Source organism: Grammomys surdaster, unplaced genomic scaffold (genome assembly GCF_004785775.1).
Source record: "Grammomys surdaster isolate TR1022 unplaced genomic scaffold, NIH_TR_1.0 881, whole genome shotgun sequence".
In the NCBI taxonomy this organism is placed as follows: Eukaryota; Metazoa; Chordata; class Mammalia; order Rodentia; family Muridae; genus Grammomys; species Grammomys surdaster.
This window is the reverse complement of record NW_021605300.1, coordinates 17,810-32,854: the sequence shown is the minus strand read 5'-3', so window position 1 is coordinate 32,854 and position 15,045 is coordinate 17,810. Positions and strand designations below refer to the sequence as shown.

Below are 15,045 nucleotides of genomic sequence, written 5' to 3'. Positions count from 1 at the left end.
ATGAAGCTTGTTTAATAATCACTTGGGATCATAGTAATTCCAGGTACTTAGAATTTAATACCACTTAACTCTTTTACCCAGATAAAGTAACTATGACCAAAGGGAATACAGTTATAAACTGTGGCCTGCCCTAAAAAGACAATCACAGGAATGGCCTTGAGGAATTTACAGCAAAGTCAAACCTTCAAATAATTCATTTGCTTTGAAGAAATAGCTCTGACTTGGCAATAATAAAGAAGGGTACTGCTGAAGGGATTTGAGAGAGCAGTCTGTGGAGCCAGACTGTCTAAACTCAAATCTATATTCTCAGGTAGGTGACCACAGATGTCATTTTTAAACTACCAGTGCTGCATTTTCTCTCTGAAAATAAGGACAATAATAGTACTTACTGAATAGTGTCATTGATCATTGGAAAAATATCTATCTACCTATCTACATATAACTGAAATCCTATATTCTTTCATGATGGCTCAAGAGAACCTACTCATAGTCCATTGTCATTTGACTCCAATCATTTGGATTTGTTCTTCCTGGACCAGATGCATATTGTTGACATGTATATATCTTCCCTGCCTACCACACATCTGCCAAGCAATGTTTCTGCACATTTTGCTGTCTCATAACATTACTTCTAACTGAGGAAATTAATAGCAGAAGAGGTAATGTAGGTGAATTTATCCCTATGATGTTTATAGACTTAACTTTATGTGGAACCATTTCTTATACAAAACAATGATAAAGAATAGAAAAGCATCTCTTAAATTTGCAGAAAGTATAGAGTTGGCTTACAGAAACCCCTCATGGAACAAGCCATAGAAAAGCTTATTGCTAAATTCAGGTCCTTTGGAATTAAAATATTTGAAGTAGGAAACAACATACATTTTGCTGAGTGTATTTTGCCAAAAGTAATCACTAAGGTGAAAAATTATTACAAAGTTTTTTGGTTTTGGGTTTTTTTTTTGTTTTTTTGGGGGGGGTTTCGAGACAGGGCTTTTCTCTGTGTAGCCCTGGCTGTCCTGGAACTCACTCTGTAGACCAGGCTGGCCTCGAACTCAGAAATCCACCTGCCTCTGCCTCCCAAGTGCTGGGATTAAAGGCGTGCACCACCACCGCCTGGCATATTACAAAGTTTTGATACCGGTTAATTACTAAGTCAGGGGTAAATATAAGTATCTTTTATAGAGTACATGACAGTTGTTTCCAAGTTACTATGCACAAATCACTACATCCTGACCTGAGGATTTTAGTAAGATTTATATTGCTAACTTTTTTATAGAAAAATTTGCCATTAAATATTCTTGTTAAGGCCATTTTGTCATATCAATCTTCAGGTTTGTCACACATTAGGGCGCTGTGTGACTCTCAGAAGGGCATGAGAGCAGTACTGTTCACCTGTTTGATTTGATCATAAAACCTTGTTTATTGATCCGTTTTTACCTTGTTGTGCTACAGGGGAAATTTCAGAGGAAGATTTGAGGAGATATTTTGAATAAGAGTACCAGGGTAGGAATCACTCAAGTAAAAAATATCAATCTAATAAAAACTATTACTGTTGTGTTTACAAAGAGATTGAAATCTTTGCAGTGAGACAGCCCTAGATAAACCTGAGTTTAAGATTGTATATTAAGGCACTGTTTAGTAGAATTCTGAAGCTTCAGAGAGTGAGTAATAAGAGATGAAAAATTATCAACCAACAGGTGTTTATATCCTCACTCTCTGAGTGTCTTCACTTAATGGTATTCAGATTAAAGCACTGAAAATACGTTCACAGAGACAGTACTTCTATCACAGTCACACAAAAAGTTCTAAGAATGCCTTACAGATCAACTCTCTTTCAGACAGATTTTAAAAAAAGATTCAATTAATTTTCACAAAATGTAGATATATGTTGATGCAACTGTGTCCTATGTAGATGGAGATCTTCAAAGAAAAAAAAACATACTTGTCTTTACACTTTTATAAGGTTTTGAAATAAGGGGAGAACATTGCATTGTTAGACATTGACAAATTCCCAGGTATTTCTTTTTAACTGAAACTGTCAATCTTCAATCTTCAGATTGTATCTGGAAATACAAAGGAAAGTAGTAACTGAAGAAAATCCTCCTTGGTTTGATTTGTTTATATGTTTCTAATATTTGACAAAAATTGAAGGATATGATTGACAGATACACAGAATTCCAAATAAAATGAATGGGAGTTTCAAATCCACCCACTAATAGAACATTTTGATTTTTTCATCAAAAGAAAACTGATAAACAGTGCAGTTTTATAGCCAACGACAGCTGACATGTTTTAACAGGGATGCTTCTACACTCTCTCAGGTGACAAGTTATCACTGGCTTTACACTTCTAGTCAATGCTCTTTTTTTGCCCCACATTCCTTTCTATTCTAAATCTGGAGGGGATAAAGAGATACTCAAATATGATGAGAAAACTTGATCATCTTAGGTTAGTAGTCTGGAATCACTAGATTTAATCTTTCAGCCAATGGGAAAAGCCCTGGGTTCCTTCATAGCACTGAAAAAACCAATCACACAATTGTAATTTTATCACTTAGGTGGAGGCATGGGCATCAAGAATTCAAACCCATTCTCAGCTATATGGGGAGTTCTCATGCCTGGGTAACATGAGACCTTGTTTTAAGAGAGGAAGAAAGGAAGGGAGAATTATACATAAATCATTAAATATAATGATAATGGTTAGGTCATTTTATAGTAACATAGTTCTGTATGTAGTGAACTTAATCAGATCTTCTGGAAGGAATCAGATTGTCTGGATTTCACTTATCTGGAATCCAGCACATGAACAGAGAGGCCAGAAGCAGGGCGTGGCACACCTTTGACCTACTGAGTAGCCTCAGGCAGTTACTAACAGCTAGAGACCTTTTAGCCTTAGGGCCTCAGAGTTTGCCCTAGGATTTTGTCTGCCCTGCAGTAGAAGAGTTGGTTCTATTTTAGCACACTACCTGTTCCCAGGAGTGTAAAATAACAGTCAGGTCCAAGGTTGGAAAATAAAGGTTAATTGTGACACATTTACGTCTCATCTGCTGTCTTCACTACGAGTCCATTTCTAATGTCCATACTTGACATGGTAAGCACCTGCGTTTCTCTTCTGTGATCATAACCCTGGTTCTCTTAACATGGAGTGAACAGTACGAGGGGAAGTTCCCAGCTGTCCTGTAGCAACAGTCCTTCTTTGGAGGAGATCACAGAGTACTAAACCTACCTAATATGCTTTCCTCCATTTGAGTTAAATAAATAGGGACTGGAGAGCTGGCTCTGTGGTTCGCTTGCTGCTCTTGCAGAGGACCTGAGTTCGAGTCCCAGCATCCTAATAATGGCTTACAACCATCTGTAACTCCAGTTCAAGAGTGTCTAGTTCCCTCTTCTGGCACCATGTTCCCAGAAGGGGAAAGTCACTGTCCTAAGGATCGGTTTTGCTCCTAAGGGTCACAATGTCTGAAGACACCGTAGATTATCACAACATACAGAACAGACCTTTAAATAAGGGTCACTCCATGTTAAGAGAACCAGGGTTATGATCACAGAAGAGAAACGCAGGTGCTTACCATGTCAAGTATGGACATTAGAAATGGACTCTTAGTGAAGACAGCAGATGAGACATACATGTGTCACAATTAACCTTTTTTTTTTTTCAAACTCACTTCCCTTTATTAAAGTCCAAGTTACTATTAAATGGTTTGATACTCAAAGGAAAATGTGTTCAAATAAAACATTTCCAGGCAACTGTTTCAGTCGAGTGGCAATAGCAGTTAAGTCCTTGGGAAGCCCATCGAAGGGTGTTTACATGACCCGACCGACCTGTGGGTCCTAGTAATTCGTGGGGGTGAGGAGGACCACAACCTGAAAAAGAACGGGCGAGAGAGAAGAACGGACTCAAGGAAGCAATTGCTTGTCAAGAGCCATCAATTTGAGTGCAAAGCGCCTTTTTATAGTATGTTTTACAAGGGGAGGGGGTAAGAGGGGCCAGGTGGTGGAAAAATGCAGAATCTTTTTGGCCTGTGCCCTGGAACATGTCATGGTCTACACGGTACACTGCCTTGAATTATGGTCTACCTGCTTTCCTCAGAAGATACGGTACACTGCCTTGAATCTTTCTGCAGCTGCCAAGCAGGATCTTGCGGTTGCCGCTGCAGGGGACATTGTGCAGGTGGGGAAAGGTAGGGGGTGAGGGTAAGGGGCGAGGGTCCTGGCTTCTGGCATTTACACTTTGTCAAGGCCCAGTTTCTCTGGAGTGGAGATTCCCAATTCATTTAAAGTTGGTCTAAGTTCCTGGGTGACATAGGGGTAGATTTCCTTATGAGGTCCTGCTTTGTCCTTAACAACCTCCAGGATGCGAACAGCACTTGCAAAATCATTTAACCGTCTACAGGCCCGCAAAGCAGCATCAATGATTTTGGGCTCAGGAACCAGATCATAGCCAACAAGTGTATTCATCCCTTTACGCAATTCCCAGGAATCAATGTCTGGCTTGTTGAAGTATGTCACCCAGCGAGCATCAAACTCCTCATTTGTCTCATGAGAATAGCAGCGAATGGGACAGCAGCGGCGGGGTTGGGAGCCGAGACCGGGTGCAGGAGGCGTCGGGCAGCCGACAGAGGGCAGCGGCGAGCATGACGGCGACCACAGCGCATTGGCTGAGGCTAGAGAGAAGCCGGTGTGTTGTTTCTGGGGGTCTTAATGATTCATGACGATTGTCAATTATGTTTTAGAAAGATTCTGCTCTGCTTTTTCCCCCTTATACACCTTAATCGCTGCATTGTGCATAGATAGTGTGTGACAGATATATTCCCACAAACCTGACAGTTCCTTCGTGATTACTGTTGGTTCTGGACCGTGTAGTATAAATGGAACATTCCACAACAATCAGGGGCATTTTAGAGACAAGCCATCATTATTAATCATCAATGATTGATGATTAATCATTATTAAGGAATTATTAAGGAATGACCAGCCTGCTTCTTGTATAAGAGTCTACAGATCAAGGCTTGGGTCCATGTTTGGAGTGCTGCCTTCTTTCTTGATTTCTGGGCCAGTCATCTTTATTGATAAGACGCTTTTGTAAATAAACCGATTGTAAGCATGGCATCTGTGTAGAACTTGTGTGCCCTGGGTAGCCGTGAGAACAAGTGAGAGACCATCAAATATAATGCCGCACAGCCTGGGTTCTGTTCTTCTGCTTCCTTGCTTGTTTCCTTTCAAGGTTTGTTTTTGTTTTTAATGTATAAAATCAGGCTAATTTTCAGAACAGCCTTTGTCTCCTGGTCTTCACTTCTTAGTTTTAAAATCCTGGTAGTATTTTTGTTTTGTTCTGTTCTTTAAATAAACTGTGTATTTAATTTTTTTTAAAAAAAATTGTGTGTGTGTGTGTGTGTGTGTGTATGTGTGGTGTTCCTGGGGGCTAGGGGGAGGTATGTGCATTTGCCCGCAGAGGGCAGAGGTGTTATATTCCCCAGACCTCAGACCTGGCATTACAGCAGCTATGAGCCATTGAGCACAGGTGCTACAAACTGAACTCAGGTCCCGGAAGAGCAACAGGCACTCCTAACCACTGGACCATCTCTCCGTCTCCAAATCGTATTTTATTACGTTTATTTATGCTCCCTTTTTAAAAAAGAAGGATGACAAACAAATTGCGGTGACGCATGCCTTTAATCCCAGCACTCAGGAGGCAGAGGCAGATGGATCTTTATGAGGCTGGGGCCAGCCTGGTCTACAGAGTGAGTTCTAGGTCAGGCAAGACCATGTGGTAAGATCCTGTTTCCACAATAAAGTGACAGTGGGGGTTGGGAGGTAGCTCAGTTAATGAGCTGCTGGCCACACAGCGTGATAGCTTGAGTCTGAGCCACAGAACTTGTGTAAAAAGCTAGGTGTGGTGGCAGGCCTGTGACCCCAGCACGGCATAGGCAGAAACAATGGGGCTCCCTGGCCAACAGTCCAGGGAAGAGGTAAGCTTTGGGTTTAGTGAGAGACCATCTCAAAAATAAGGTAGCAAGCAATCAAGGAAGACACCTACCTGATAGTGACATCTGGCCTCCACGTGGATATTCTACACACACACACACACACACACACACACACACACACACACACACGACTAATGGTGATAAAATTCACTCCATAAAAACGATCAGAAGGTTAAACATACTTCAAACACAATGGCGCCACTAAGGAGACACGTGCTAATGACGGACTGGAGGGACGGCTTAGTAGAAACAGCACGAGCTGCCCTTCCAAAGTGCCGGGGTTTGGGTCTCAGTACCCACATGGAAGCTCACGACTGTCTGTGACTCCGATTCCAGGGCGTTCCATTCCCTCTTCTGGCCTTGGGCACTAGCACACGCATGGTCCATAGCCACACATCCAGAAAAAACACCCATACACGTAAGAATAAAATAAATTTGAAAACAAAATTAAGTAACTTTTTAAAAAGAAAATAAGGATAATGACACGAAAGGAAGAAGCCATTCCTGCCATGTCCCTGCAGGAAGAGTGACGATCAAAAGAACCAAGGAGGAATCACATCCCCAAAGGTTCCCGTCTGTCGACACGCTGGGATGCAAATCCGTGTAAAATGCTTACTTTAAGCATTGTACAATTTTAGTTAGCAGCTAGGACATTACACCTTATTTCTACAAGGCTTATGCATCATGAGCTTGCCTTGCAGAATGTCATCAAGTCTATAACCGACCCATTATGTGAGATCGAGTCTCTCTTGTAAAGACGATCCGGTGCTGTCTGGCCTCTTTTCTGCTCTGCACACCTGGCTCTTTGCAGTTCACCGCCTCATTTCCAGTAACCAATCATCATGGTTCACAGGCAAGAAGCACCGCCCCTTCCCTCCAGCGTGAAGTGCTAGTAGCAGATGTTAGTCTAAGTAGGTCAGTCAGCTGAGCTTGCTTTGTTTTCACTGCAGTGAGAGAGAGTACTTAGATGTCACTTATGCCTGATTGTTTTGTAACAGGCCCCCAGACCCTAGCACAACTGACTCCATGATGGAAGTACCATTCAGGCTGTAAAACTCAGCGTGTAGACAGCACCACCTGCCAAAACGAAAACAAAGACCTAATTCATCGAACTCCATAGTTCTGGGAAAGTCTCTAAATGTACTACCTTGCTTTTTAGCTTCTGGCTAATGGTTCTTGTTAACTGAAGCACGTCAGCCCAGAACAGAATGTGTGTAGCCCTGGGTTCAGTGCCCAGTACTTCGGTGAGGGAGAAAAGAGGATTTGTATTTAGGCCTTGGGAATGTAGTTCCACTGGTAGAGAGCTTGCCTAGAAAGCACAAGGCCCTGGGTTCCATCCCTAGCACCACAAAAGCCAAGCCTGGGTGGTACATGCCCGGAATCCCAGCACTGGAGAGCTGGAGGCAGGAGGATCAAGGTTCAAGGTCACCTTTGACTTCATAGTACATTAGAGGCCAGCTTGTGATGCATGATTGTTTGTTTCAATAAGACACTAAGAAGAACAAGTGGAGGACCTGAAAGAGGACAGGAGAGCATAGAAGGGAGCGTACATGTGTGCGGAAGTGCAGCGTGAGGGAAGAGGAGAGCTGAGACCACGTGGTCAGTGCAGCCGATGAGCTCCGAATGACTCTGAGAAAAGAAAAAGGACCCAGGGGCTAGAAAGCAGATGTAGCTGGGGAGCGAGCCCACTCGCAGTGCGAACTCTGGCACTTACCTGGCCTGAATGAATGTACAGCCACGAGGAACTGCTTTGAACTAGGAGAGCGAACTTCCTGAGCAAGACAGGCTCACACCCAAACCACTTACGCCTGGGCTCGCACCTTCCTATTGCTATCCCTGAGTGATGCTAACCTCAGTCTTCCCAGTCTCCGATGACTAATGGAGCCTCTCTGCTTAGTCCTCCCTTGAGCCAGGAAGGAATTCACACTTAAACCTAGTGCTTTGGAGGCAGAAACAGGCAGATAGATCTATGTGAGTTCAAGGACAGCTTGGTCTACTTATTGAGACCCTGGACACTTCCCCTACCCATCCATAAAACACTTTCATTCAAAGTCAGTGACAGATAAGGTGCATACTTGGGGAGAGGTTCTTGTGTCATATGAAGAGCCGCTCACATCTTCTCCCTGAATGGGGAAGCTTTCTGCCCATTCATCTCCTTAATAAATCAGACCTTTTCTTCCGGTCCTTGAAAAGAACATCTAAACTATAGAAACTTCCTGAAATCACATGTGGAGAAAGCCAATGCTGAGTAAAACTGGAAATCAACCACTGAAAACAGGCTGGGAATAACAGCTTATTCTATATGGCAGTATTTACCAGCCTCTTGCTTTCCACCTTTTATCCTTTTGAACTGGAAAGTTGCAAGCTTCTCGTTGGTGTGCCATTCAGTTTGATTCTCTAACCATCAGAAAAATGTCCTGGTTCACCTCTGGACTTTCAGCTGCTCTCTGCTGAGGGGACTTTCTGCCACCCAGCTATGGCATGCTCTTTTTCAGCAGCAAGAAATGTCACCATCTCCCATTGGTATTCTGGGTTCTAGCCACCTGCTCTTCTGCCTTAAGAGTTTCTCTTCTTGTCCTCAGGTACCTGGCCATGTCTTTCTAGTAGTCAGTAATACTGCTTCCTGGAAACTGGGCATTGGGACACCTTAAAAATAGCATTGTGGAGCTGAGGAGACGGCTCAGAGGGTAAAAGAGCTTGCCACACAAATGTGAGGACCTGAGTTCAGATCCCCAGAACTCAGGTAACGCCTGATGATGTGCTGCTTCCTACAATCCAGCTCTCCCTCAGCAACAGGGAGGTGAAGACAGGAGAAGCTTGCAAGCCCGCTAGCTTGGCATACCTAGGAGTAAACAGAAGAGACCCTGTCTTAAACACAGTGAATGGTGAAGAGGCCCCAGGCTGGCCTCTGACCTGTACTTGGTATGGCACGTGTGTAACAGGATGTTTATGCTGCTACCGTGGTATTCGCAGTGAAGCTCGGGGATTAGGCAGTAGGAGAGGAGGTGGAGCTGGGAGAAGAGAGGGAGGGGAGGGGAGAAAAAGAGGAAAGGAAGGGGAGGAAGAGAGGAAGGGGAGGAAAAAGAGGAGGCTATCAGCCATGGAGAACCACGGATGGATCCAAAGCTGTCCTGAGTAGCAACTTCTATCCAAAGGTTAGATACTGGGTAACAACTCTAATTGTGTGGGCATCTTGTTGATTGAGCATTTCTAAATATATAAATCCTTTAGATAATCATTAAGCTTTAAGAGTCTCATTTCTACTGGGTACTGAGGATGGCAGATATTGTCTGGGGATCAGCCAAGCTTTGTGGATGCCATCCCCCACGCTGGCATCTCGTGGGTGCCAGGGCCTATTCATCTAGCTAGCCAGGGAGCCCTGGTCAGAGCCGAGGAGCAGTAGGAACATGGCTGTTGCTCGGGAAGAAGCCGGATTGGGTGCTGTTTTCTAACTATCTCCCGTTACACACATGTACATCTGAAAATATACACACAACATGGGGCTGAAGAGGAAGGGAGAATGATTCATTGTGGATCAGGTATGGTAGAACATGTTTTTTAATCTCAGCACTCAGGGGGCAGAAGCAGGTGGATCTCAGTGAATTCGAGGCCAGCCAGAACTACACAGTGAAACCCTTTCTCTAAACAATAGAGGGTAGTCAGTAGATAGGCAGATAGGTATAATTGCACATTTATGATTAGTATATTTTACAGCCTTCCTGCAGTTATAGCCTTCCCTATAAGCACATTTTAGTATTAGACTCCAGAACTTCAAAACACCTATATCTGTATAATAATCAAGTTAGTCAGTGTCTTAGTTAGGGTTTTATTGCTGTAAAGAGACACCATGACCATGACAACTCTTATAAAGGAAAACATTTAATTGGGGCTGACTCAACAGTTTCAGAGGTTTAGCCCATTATCATCATGGCGGGAAGCATGGCAGCATGCAGGCAGACATGGTGCTGGGGAAGGAGCTGAGAGTTCCACATCTTGATCCACAAGTAGCAGAAATGAACTGGCTTGAGCTTCAGAGACCTCAAAGCCCACCTCTAGTGACACACCTCCTCCAACAAAGCCACACCCATTCCAACAAGGCCACGCCTTCTAACAGTGCCACGCTCTGAGCCTCTGGGGGCCATTTTCTTTCAAAGCACCACAGCCAGCTTCCTGTCACTGTAACAACCTGAAGTAATCGCCGTCGGAACAAAAAGTGCTCCTGAATCACCACTCGGTAGTTTCTAGATCGTGATCACTCGGCCCCTTGGTTGTGCGACGCAGCCTAGCAACATCATAGGGTCTTGTGACAGAGCAAAAACGCCTCACCAAACAGAAATCAACAGAAATCATAGGAAAGAAGTGGCCAAAGTTCCACGAGTCCCTTCAGAGCACCCCCCCCCCCCCACCCCCCCCACCCCCCACCCCCCGTGACTCTAGGGACCGAAGCTGTAAAACATTCGGCCATTTAAAGCTCAGCAGCCATACCTGTTGAACAAAGATCTCAGCATAGGATTGGATTTTCCTATAAACCTAGTCAAGAAAGCTCCCCCGTGGTACCAGCCAGTGAATGAGGTTCATGGATAAGTCATTTCCAGATGCCACATACTCCCTTTGGGTCTCTTCTTCTTAGCTTTGGAGACAACTGCAGTCCTTCAGAGTCCTACCACCTTTTCCTGTCAACCCCCCGTATGTGTTCTGGTGGCTTACGCTTTTGCATGTATGAGGAAAGTTTTCAAAGGCACCATGGGAAGCCGTTCCGTGCTGGTTGGTGCTCTAGGTTCGATAATTACAACTTTGTCTCTGCTCCCATGGGGCCCATATGAGCAGTGAGGCATGGGAGTCAGATCAAATTCTAAATGTTTGAGGCCAGTCTGGGATACATGAGACGTTGTGTCCGTAAAGGAGGGGTGGGTGGTGGAGGATGGGAGTGTGGCTCAGTGGTTAAATGCTTGTGTTGGTGTGAGGACCAATGTGCAAAAGCCCATATAAAATGCCCAGTAAGCATGGCATCCTACCTCTAATTCAGCCCCAGAAGGACAAGACAGGAGATGCCTAGAGCAAGCTGGCTAACAAAACTAGGTTTATCTTCCAACTCTAAGATTGAGAGATCCTGCTCTGAATATGGTAGAATAGCAACCAAGGGTGATTCCAGACATTAACTCTGGGCTTCATATGCATACACCCATCCCGTGGAACATGTACACACACACACACAAACACACACATGCTCTGCAGTCATATCCTCTCTCCTCTCGTACAGACCACAGTCCTGGACGAGAGTATCTTCCTTTGATTATTTACAACTGAGTTCTACATAAGCACACATTCCTGTTAGTGTGGGGAGCTATGGGGTTTAACTGAAAGTCCACCCTGGCCCCAGGATACCAGACCAATGCAGTTTATTCTCAACAGCTAAGCCAGGGTTGGTTGGAGAAGGCCCTGTAGCTAACTAGGCTGGGAAACTTCAGTTGAGCCATCTCTAGCTGGGTGGCTGGTCAACCAGGCTGTGGCCTATTAAATAGCTTTCTGCCATCACTCTCTGAGAACATTGGAAGGCTCAGAATGTGCTCTGCAGGCTGTTGGGTTCACAGGTCAGTTTTGGTTTGCTGCAACTCTCCCAAGGTAAGCTGGTCTAGAATTCTCCCTCTTCACCAGGTTGTAAACTGAGCAGAACTGAAGCAAACCTGGAGCATCTGGTCATAGACACGGACCCCCAGGCCTGCCGCCCCATCTGGGATGCAGGGGTAAGTGTTCTCTGGATTTGGTCTTTATACTGAGTTTGAGGGGCCATCTTGGTCCAGATAACAAGAGTTGCAGATGCCTGGATCACACAGAATTTGAATGGGGAGCAGTAGGAACAGAACTGATCTGTAGAGAGGCCTCGGTTGCCTGATGGGAGTATGTCATAGGATTTTATTGCTGTGAACAGACACCATGACAAAGGCATGTCTTATAAAGACAACATTTAATTGGGGCTGGCTTACAGGTTCAGAGGTTCAGTCCATTACCATCAAGGTGGGAGCATGGCAGCATCCAGGCAGGCATGGTGCAGGAGGAGCTGAGAGTTCTACATCTTCATCTGAAGGCTGCTAGCAGAATACTGGCTCCCAGGCAACTAGGATGAGGGTCTTAAAACCCACACCCACAGTGACACACCTACTCCAACGAGGCCACACTTTCTAATAGTGCCACTCCCTGGGTCAAGCATACATAAACCACCACAGAGTCAGATATTAAATCAAAACAAAACAAAAAACCTCCTGGGTTCAGAAGGCAAGACTATTTAGACAGAATTCCAGTGTGAGCTGTAGTCTGTGAGCCTACTACTGTGTGCCACTTCACATAGCTTGTCTTACGTGTCAGAGAACACTAAAGGTCATTCTCCCAATGGGATTGGGCTGTCAGTCCCATGGGCTCTCCTCAGAGCGCCCCACACCTGCATATCCAGTATCTGTTTTATGGGCCTGCTGACTTGATCAAATGCCATCTGTGAGTAAGCCTTACAGGATTCTCAGTGACTTGCCTGGCCAGGCCAAAAGTGGCCTGTGTTTAGGTTGTCTGGAACTCCACCCAGTTTCCTCTCTATGAATCTCAGACACAGGCTAAGAATGCAGCTGGGTCTGTGAGCAGCTTGTCTGGCAAGCATGAAGCCATGAGTTTGGTCCTCAGCACAGTATAAAACAGGTTGGAGCATATCACAGCCTCATCAGTAGAGGAGGGAGATCAGAACTTCATGGTCATCTTTATCCACATACAGAATTCAAAGCCAGCCTAGACTACATGGTACCCTACACTTGATTTGCAGAAATACGTTAACTTTGGCAGAAATAAGTTGAAGTCACGGTGAGGGAAGTTTAGGGGCAAAACTGTTAGACCAGAGGATCACTTGAGTTCAGGAAGCTAGAATCACCATCAAGCTCCTGTCTCCAAACAGCATCACGTCACGGAATGGCATGTGTGGCCTGGAGTTCACTGGCTGGTTGGGAAGCTGCTGGTTTCTGTTGTTTGGGCGTATTTCTGGTGAGGCTGTGTCAGTGGTGGAGAAAGGGGTTCTAATCTGACCCTGAAATAAGGGCAGCCATTGTGGGAGGCTAAGGCTCAGGTTGGTAAGGAGCCTCACGGGTGTACAGCATGCTGGACGTGTTTAGCTCGGGGTCTAGCACCTGCCCATGCTGATATCTTGGTGAGCTTTAGGACCGAGGTCTTTTAGAGGAAAGTGTGGGTATCCTTTGAATCAGCACCCTGAAGTGGGCATATGCGGAGAGCTTGTAGGACGGACAGCCCAATCTCACTGGAAGTACAACAGACAGAAGGCAGAACCTTGGATTCTGGTGAATCCTGAGTATATTTGGTCTAAAGCAGGGATGTCCAGCCTTTGAGCACTGTGGTAAGTACTGTCATCTACAAAGTTCTCATTTGAGAACTGCACAACCGCGTTATCAAAAATTTCAAAGAGGTTTTGTGATGTTTTAAGTGTATGTGTTCTATATTGGGCTGCATTCTTAGCTGTCAGTATAACTCCTCAGGTCCCTGAATGCCAATGTGAGGTTGGGGGTGAGGATCAACCCAATGCTCTGGACATGCTAAGAGAATGCTCTACCACTAAGATATATCCAGCGCCCAGTGTCTGACCAACTTAGCCAGCAATGTAGGCCTAAATTAGGAGAATGTGAACAGATGACAATTCACAGCTGAGTGTCTCACAGTTGGGGGAGTAGCTCAGCAGCCTGAGGTTTAAATGTTGTTTATGTTCAATCTAGTGTCGGAGCCATGTTTAAGTTAAACTCCCATGGCATAAATGTGGCTCTTAGCAAAGGGGAATCTTCTCACTGCCTGATGAATGGGACAGGTTACCAGAAACTGAGGAAAAACTGTTCCCTGATTTAATATGAAATGTGGACCCTGTCCTGACTGAAATGTTGAGCTTTTGAGCAATGGTCTAAGTCAACTGAGACAGGTGATCAACTCATGGTGTTCTGAGGGTGCTAAACTAGCTTTATTTAGAGCCAGGAATAGGACAGAGAGAACAGATGAAGCCTCTTCCCTGAATCAGTGTGCCAGAAGTGTGCAACACCCTGTAAGCAGTCAGCCGAGCAGTTGTGTTAGGTGCTGTGGAGAGGGTCCACCTCTGGACAGGGCTGCTTGACTTGAATTCATCATTTCACAGGCTTTGTTCTGAGCCTCACCTCTGCTTTTTGCCATTACTGTTTGTTTCTGGGGTTTGGGGGTTTTGGGTTTTTTGTTTGTTTGTTTGTTTTTGTTTTGTTTTGTTTTGTTTTGAGACATGGTCTTCCTATATATAGCACAGACTGTCCTCAACTCAGCAATCCTCCTGCAGTGGCATCCTGTTAGTGAGGATTCCAAGCATGAGCCATATTGGCTTCACCTGTTTTTCCAAGTGCTGTGAACCCATTGCTGGTTGGAGGTCAGAGACCGTGTGGGAGACCATGAAGGGCAGTGCTGTGCTTTAAAGCCTTCCCAGTCAAATCCTGTGAGGACCCCAATCACGAATGGGCTTTCCCCAATTCCTCCCTCCCAGGGTATTATTTGTGCTCCAGAGTTGAACGGTCAGACATTCTATGTCCTGTGGTAGGAGAAGGGGCAGAGATTCAGAAAGGCTGGTGCAATGGGAGGAGGGCAGAGTACTGAAGAGCATGGTGGTTGATCAGCCTGGTCAGCTTGATTGGATTTAGAGTCACCATGGACTGATACTTCTGGGTGTGACTATGAAGGTGTTTTCAGAAGTGTTTGCTTGAGAAGGGAAGACCCACCTTGAGTGTGGGTGCCACCATTTCAAGGGCTGGAGTCAAGAGTGGATAGAGAAGAGAAACTGAGGGTTGTTGATGTGGCTCTGTAGTTATGAGTGCTGGATGCCCTAAGAGGACTTGGGTTCCATTCTTAGCACCTACATAGTGCTTGTCTAGAAGTCAAACATGAACCAAATCAACCGAATCAACTTCAAGTTTGCACAGGAGAATGGAGAGTTAAATCTTATCGTAACCTAAGTCTAGAGCAAGGTACCTCTACACTACAGTGAGACGCTCTCTTCAACTTAAAGC

At 44.9% G+C, this 15,045-nt stretch overlaps 1 pseudogene; it reads right to left on the bottom strand.

The window, feature by feature from the left end:
* Window positions 1–3,678: 3,678 nt before the first annotated feature.
* Window positions 3,679–4,654, bottom strand: LOC114634148 (annotated as a pseudogene).
* Between the last annotated feature and the right edge of the window lie 10,391 nt (window positions 4,655–15,045).